Below are 8,166 nucleotides of genomic sequence, written 5' to 3' on the forward strand. Positions count from 1 at the left end.
CCCTTCTCATTCTCTTCCGCCTTCACCCTCTTTTCCTTTGTACCCTCCTCCTCTTTTCCCTCCCCTTTTTCCCGCCTTTTCTTTTTTCCCCTTCTTCCCTTCTTTTTTTGTTATTAGGAGTGCAAACAAGCCAGGACATGCCCAATTACAACCTATTACATTGAATTCATATGGCTGCCAGACCTAAAAAGATTTTTCACACCTCAGGAAAAGGCTAATTCCCATAAAGCCTACATCCCCTCGGTCTGGGTGTGCTTATAGGTGCGGGTGCTGAGGGACACACGTGAACTCTGCCTGTGTTCAGAGCTAGGAGGAGAGGAGCCAGCTCCAGTACAGAAGCCACGTAGGATATGTCTAGGCAGTCGATTGCAGGCAGATGTGAGCTCCCTTAGCCAGCACTCTGAACGAGCAGGCAGAGTTGTTAGCCGTGTTTACTGTGGCACAGAGTCATTTTTGAAAGAAACAGAAAACAAGCAACAACAGCATTTTAGATCTCTGTCCTGCCTTCCTCATAAAGGTCTGGATTTGGGCCTCTCCTTGTCTATACAATTTGTCTTGCACTGCCAGAGAGCACTTACGAGCTGAGGCTCAGCGCGTTCCTTGCTGCAGCCTTGCAGCCTCCAGACCATATGTGCAACAAGCGCTGCCCGCAGAGACGCGCACTCACACACCGCTACACCACCCCTCTCAAACCACCCAGCAAAGCTACTCTGCAGCTTACTGCCAGCCCAGTCTAGCAAGATTGGAAGAAGAATGCAGATTCTGTATGGAGCCAGATAGGCCCAGAAATGCCCATCTTTTTCTCCCTGCCGTTGTTCTGCTCGTGTGGAGCACGAACTCTGCGTAGAGGAAACGCTCCAGGAAAGCAGGGTTCTGGCCCTCCACTGCTCAGTGTCACCACTGACTTTGAAAATTTGTAAAAAAAAGGGACCAGAAGGTTTGCTGGCTTTCTTCTCTGAAAATTACTGCTGGTTACATTAGTGTTTCACTGAGCCTTAGCTACAGACTAGAAACCCCATTGCAGCTGGTGCTGCTACATCCTTCCAATGAGATTATGAACTAATTAAAGCAGACAGGAGTGCTGGGAGGCATGAAGCATTTTTCATTAGCAGAGTATGGAGGGGCCAGAGCACATCAGTAGCCCTGTCACGTCTATGTATTAGGGAGAGGATGAGATCAGGCTTGAGGGCTCAGAGTCCCAAGACTTGTTTATAACACGATGTTTAAGTCCCACATGCTGCAAAAGTGAATTATTCACTTAATGTATTATATTTCATTGCTGAGCATAGCAAAAGAGTTAAACAAGAAGGTGAAGCTAAAGAGCCTGGTGCAGAGGTGTGGAATGAGACATGTAAGCAGTGAGGTAAGTAAGTAACTCACGTGCAAACAAGGAATTAAGGGAAGTGCCTCTGTAACACTGTCAGGGATTTTTTAAATCTTGATTCACCTTACATGAAATCTCCTGTAGGACTATGCTAGCTTTAGAGACTGTGCACTTAGTGGAGTTTCCCAGGTGCATGAGGCTGAGGAACAAGACAGACATTCATGAACATTCCATACTAAATAAAGCCTTTTTATTGGGACAGTCACCAAACAGTAATTCTGAGTCAGGGACTAACTTCAGATGGAGTTTTCCATAGTGTATGAGTGCTCTGTATATCTGGCTCTTGTGAGAGAAATGTTGGGACAATTCAATCACTTTCTCCATCCAAAATTCTCACTTGTATTGGTGGCATGTCAATACAAAACAAAAAGCAGGTCCTAATAATTTTAAAGGGGAGGGAGAGGGAGAGGGAGAGGGAGAGGGAGAGGGAGAGGGAGAGGGAGACGGAGACGGAGAGGGAGAAGGCCTCATATCCCATTCAAGACACCAATTTCAGCAGAGTTTTGTGTCCATCTGGGAAATGCAGCCAGCAAGAGGCCTATACACCCAAGCCATGTACTGGAAGCAATGCTGAATAATTGCTCCTCTGCTGGATGGGATGTGGTGTCAACATGAGACAGGTGACCATGGAGATAGGCACTCAGCTGGACTATAAATAACTTCTTTTTAAGGAGGCATTTCACAACCAAGGCCTGTATTTTGTCAGCTTCCTCATTAAGTGCACATAGATGTACTATGCAGTTCATTTTTCTGCTGTCTAGATCTAGGTTAGATAAAGTGCAATAAGTATCTATTTCCAGAGCTGGGAGGAGTTTGGAGGCATTATCCTCAGTACCCTAAGAGGGACAACACGCTCTGTAAGCAGTATTCAGTAAACCATGATAAAACAAGGAGCATTGACAGAAATGCCAAAAAATAAATTAGAAATACTAAATGCAAACCGTGACATAATACTGAGAGGATGGATGATTGTTAAGTGGGAACTCCAGCACAAGTGCTCACCCCAATCTCTTGAGCAGAAAGACAATACATAGCCAGAAGTAACACTTAGAAAATGTTCCCACCTTGGCAACAAAAGGTACATAAAAGTCAGAGGTGATAAATGTCAATTAGTGTCCAAAGAATATCAAAAGTAAGGTGTCCATGAATGAGCATCCAAGAAAAATATCTCAGCTTCTCTCTGGGACAGTAAAGCTACAGAGTAAAGCTGTGTGTATGGGTGTGCATGTGATACAGCTTATTTAATAAATGTCTATAAGCTCAAATCATCTTATATAATCAAATTTAAGAAAAATAATATAAAAATTATGACACAGTTAAGGGGATGTGAATAACAATATATGTCATCCATATCTGGAATAACTTTGCTTGGTTCTGGACAATTTATACCAGAATAATAGAGTGAAAACAGAAGTCCAGAGATGGGTGTTCATTATTATCAAGCACACAAGATAATTCCCTTTCAATGACACAGTGAAAAAATTAAGACTGAAAACAAGGGCAGAGAGGAAACAATGGCTGGCACAATTCACAGAGAGTGGAGGCAAGGACAGGTAGCCTGGGAGGAGGACAGAGAAGTTGTCTTAGCATCTAGGGATCTGGCTGCTGAGACAGTTTAGGAAAGTGAGAGCCCTGATTGTGTGTCATCTGGCCTGAGACATCAAGGGCAATAAGAAAAGTTTCTACAGCTATACTCTAGTGAGACCACAGCCAGAGTGCTGCATCCAGCCCTGAGATCCCAGCACAGGAAGGATATTGATGTGTTGGAGGGGGTCCAGAGGAAAGCCATGAATATGATCAGAGGGCTGGGGCACTTCTGTGAAGACAGGCTGAGAGACCTGGACTTGTTCAGCCTGGAGAAGAGAAGGCTTCAGACTGACTTTCTTGTGCCCTTCCAGTACCTGAAGAGGACCTACGAGAGAGCCTGAGAGGGACATTTTATGAAAGCATGGAGTGAGGGGACAAGGGGGGATAGTTTTAACTGGAACAGTACATGTTTATATTAGATATTTATTAGATATTAGAATGAAATTCTTAGGATGAAACCCTTCCAAGAATGGTGAGACACAGGAGCATGTAGCCCAGACAAGCTGTTGGCACCCTGACCCTGGAATTTTTCAAGGCCAGGTTGGATGTGGCTTTGAGCAACCTGTTACAGCAGAAGGTGTCCCTCCCCATGAGAGGGGGTTTGGAAGTAGATGATCTCTAAGGAGATGTTCTCTAACTGAAATTACTCTGTGATTCTGTGATTTGTAGCAAAGCTGTGGCTGAGGATAAAATCTCCATTTTGGGATGCCCTGTTTTGTATTGCAAAGCTGCTGTTCTGAATCACAGTAAGAACTGAAAATTTCCAAGTCGTTCCTAAATGAGCATTCTGAAAATAGAACTTGATCCAGGAGTATCAGAATATTTAATCTGAGACTCTAAAAACATAATATAAAATCAAATAATGTTGAAATGAAATAGGATTTCAAAATGAAATGCAAGATGGGACTTTTTGTGTTTCTGGAACATTTTTTCCAGTTTTCTTTTGTAACAAAATTATTGTGACTCTGACAGTTTTATTAAGCAATTTTCATTCCAGCAAAAATACATTCTCAACTTGAATTTGGTTTTATTAATAGAGCTGTGGCCAACTATATTCCTACTACTCATTCACTTGAAAAAAAAAATAAAAGAAAGAAGGATATCCAACAAAATTATCAGGCAAAATATTTAGCACCAATAAAGACAAGTACAACCATAAGTTTCAGCTCAGTCCAGAGTTTTCCTAGGAATCAAAACCAGATGAGATATTTAGAATGGGAAAAGAGTTTCCATAGAAAACATTTACAAAACAAAAGATACCATATAGCCTCTAGGTCAAACATTATTGATTAGGGAGAGACTTTCTCTCCAAATGAGTTACTCTGAACTGACTGCATGACATTTTATCTACTTTTCCTGAGAAACTTTTGGTGCCACTCAGAAACAGGTAGTGCATGAATGGACAGACAGTCAGCCTGCTGCTGTCTGGTCCTCTCTCTGTTACTGTGCATCCTCCATGAAGTAGTGGATATGTTTTACAGACTTCATTGCTGAAAGACCCTTCCCCCCACACTCTCTGTCCCCAAACCTTTGCATTTTTTCTTTCAGAATAATTAAAAACTTGTGTCACAATCCAACAATTCCCTCATCCATAATCTTACTGCTTGGAAAGACCTCTTTTGGAGATAGTTTTCACAGAAACACTTCTAGAGGTCCCCAGTTTCCTCTGCTGACATAGGTCTAGCCATCTCTTTGTACTTTTTTTACTGTTTATTTAGTCAGATGAATTTTATGTCACGCTTTGCAAGTCTGATCATTCCTTTCAGCAGTATTTCCTCCTCTTGTTTAAAACTTGCTGAGTGCCTTCTTACATTTATGAGGGAGCCCATCTACTGTTCAACCAGAACACTAAATGTATTATACATTCTGTTAATAACATGCCCCAGAGAACTGTAGTTAACAGTGCAGATAAAAAAAATACAAACTGGCTGTAGTGTTCCTTAAAGGAAAGAATTAAGAGGAAAGCTCACAAAAGTGCAATTCTTACAGTCAGACAGACACACTTATCTGCTTCTCCAGCGTTACCTCACAGGCAGTAAGACACTTAGCTGCAAAATTTATCAGCCATGAGGTCATTAATAAAGCTGGCCAGTCTCAGTAGTCACTTAAAAGACGATAGTGCTTAATGATAAAGTAAAATACTAGAAGATAGTTTTGTTATAGGCAAGTGGCTGACTTATGATTTCTAGTTTAAAGGATTTTGACAATGCATGCTTTGAAACTTCTGGCCTAGATTTTCAGCTAAGGAGCCATTTACATATTCAGCTCTTTCCCTCCACCTGGCTTTAAGAATCTAGGAATACGAGTGAGTCCTTGCCAAAGAATATAAAGAAAAATGGAAGAATTTAGATTTATAGTAGAGCTGATGTAGCTTAGTTTGGAGAAATCTCACCAAGCAAGCAAGTTCTTTTCCTTAAAAGAAAGTTCTCTAAGCTTGCAAGCTTTGTAGAGTTTTACTAATATCCATGGAAAATTCTGATATGAAAGTAAGAAAGCAGCAAAAATTTAAAAGTATAATTGTAAGCTATGCTGTCAACACTCTTTTTATGCAAGCTCTTAGCTTGTGCCACTTCATTGCTGTCCCAGTTCCCACTCAGAGGAGCCAAGAGGCAAGTGTTCCTGCATGGAGCTGTCATCTGTAATGTAAAGAAGAGGACCTGAGCACGTCTTGTTCACTAGTGGGAAGGTTTGCAGATCACAGCTTTCAGCTGAGCTCACCCATAAGGAAGGAGCCAAGCTGTGAGTGTGCCAGGTCGGAGCTCACACACACACACCAAGTCCAGACACCACTGGTAAGCTCCACTGAGGCAGCCCCAGATGCAGAAATGTGAGACATACAGATCTCCTCTTGATCACTATTGCCTGTGATTCTATGTCCATAAAACCATGGTCAAGCTCCTAAATAAAGTGTCTCCCTAGAGACACAAAAGGTTTCCATTATCATACACAGGACCACTGGGAACTGCTTTCCTCCCAACATCCCCTCGTGCTGCCCCCCGCCTCCCTCCCATCTTTTCACACATCCGCTAGTAATAAATTCTCTGTCCCAGTGTACAGAAGCTGCTTCTTATCAGACCCTTAAATATACATATCCTAGAGCTACAGGAAAATTACAATCCAAATTGTGCAAATTGAGGGCCACATCTTCCACAAACCAGGCAGAAAACTGCCAAATGCTTGAAGGTATGTTTTCACAGTTAAGGCACACAGCAGATTAGTTTCAAATCAGCTGCCTAATCAGGGTACCCAGGAAGGCTGCAGGCTCATTTTTCAAAGATGAAGAGAAAAGCTTTCCTGCCACTCCAACTACAGTCCTTATGAAATCCCAGAGCATGAAGCCAGCTAGGCACAGGGTGGGTTTCTTCCTTCTCCTACATTTCAGGCTGCCCTCTTTCTCCCAAGAAACTAAGTACAATGTACATCTTATCACAGATTTTTTTCCTTTTTATGTTCTCATTTTCTTTTATGATATGAGATGCACTTCTCCAAATACTATGTCACACAAGAATTTAGATTGGAGTTTTATTAAAACCAATTATACAATTGAAAAGGGGGAAGAGAAAAAGGTGAAAACCCTCTGCTACATTTTAAACCTGATTACTCGATGGTGTGTACCTCCTATTGCCTTACCTTCTTATAAAGATGGATGATTGCAAAAGGAATTACTGTACAGGTATTGTGATACCTGTACACTTATTGACAAAGACCCTTCATTTCCTGCTTCAGTTTAAAACTCAGGTTATAGGAGCTCTTACCAAGGGGACCCTACCTGGGACACCCCACTCTTTACTTTACAACCCCATTCGGAGATGTAAAGCCATCTCCGAAATATATTTCTTTAAACTTAGAACTAGACCCTGCACTCTGACATAGATAATTCTTTTCAGATGCAGAGCCCTCCCTGTTTTCTTTATTTGCAGGCTGTGGCCTGTGTGGAAGCAGCCCTGGGCCCTCAGCTCCTTTGCTGCTGGTGCAAAGTGAACTCTCTGGGAAGGTGGGCAGCTGGGAATGGTCCCAGAGTGAGGACAGCCTTCCCGCTCACAGCCATAACAAGTATCTCACATGCCCCTACCCTGTCAGCAAAGTGCATCCATGAGGCAGTGAATCCTTGAACCCACCTGAAAGCCTCTTGGAGAGCTTTTCCAACTTTCAGGGTTTAGACTGATTTGTATCCTTTTTCTCTGTCTTATGTAGCCACAGAAGGTGGCCCATGCATTTGACTGGGATGGAGGAAGCCTTGCTTCCTCCAACGGGTGTTGTGTTGTTTCCTCTGGTCAGAGATCCCTTTTCTTCACAGCCTGCTATAGGATTTTTTTCTCTGCCTTCTGGGAAACCCATCATTGTTCCTTAAAGAAGATAATGAGTTTGCTATGAAGCTGACATTGGTCTAACCTGCAAATACAGAATTAACGTTAATGCCATGCATGACTTTTGCCAAATCCTCGCCATGTGTCATCACTATGATTGGCATGTTTGCAGCACACATTGCAGGAGCTTGATTTGGTTCACAGCTCTCAGTCATTTTTATGTTCAGACATATAATCTAATGAGGTGAAAATGGAGAGAAGCCCCTGAGCATTTGGCTATTGCTGGGAAAGAATGCAAATTAAATATTTGAAAGAGTGGGGCACAGGGTAGTGTGTCACGGAGCTTCGGAGTTCCATCAGGTGCCTCGCCAGCTTGCACAGCCTTTGTGTCCACATTGTTTGCCTGTTGGATGGAGCTGAGAGACAGAAGAATGACAGTCTGGGGAAAAGAAAGAAAGACAGTAATTATGGGACGTATGTGATTAGCATGGTAGCCAGAGAAATTAAACCACTAGTCCCAGGAATCCTCCCTTCTATAAGGTACCTGTGGTGGAAGAGAAAAGCTCTGCACTACAGAGTTCAGCTGGAATCCACTCCCTGCTAGTTTAGCTTGATTGCTTTTTTGGATACCTACTGTGGGGGTTCAGTTCCTTGACCTTCCTTTCTATAGAACTATATTGTCCTGCCATGAAGAAAGGCAGATTAAGAATTTACAGGGATCCTTCCATCACTAGACTCTGACAGGAGTGCTCAGGGAGTTCATTTTTCATGGCTTAAATTGCTCCAGGCCAGCATTCTTATCAAAAAGGTTTGGTTTAATGTAAAACACAGACTTCTTTTCTTTCTTTTTAATTTTAGCTTTGTATTAAACAGCACTACAAATTTCCC

This window comes from Serinus canaria, chromosome 3, assembly GCF_022539315.1.
Source record: "Serinus canaria isolate serCan28SL12 chromosome 3, serCan2020, whole genome shotgun sequence".
In the NCBI taxonomy this organism is placed as follows: Eukaryota; Metazoa; Chordata; class Aves; order Passeriformes; family Fringillidae; genus Serinus; species Serinus canaria.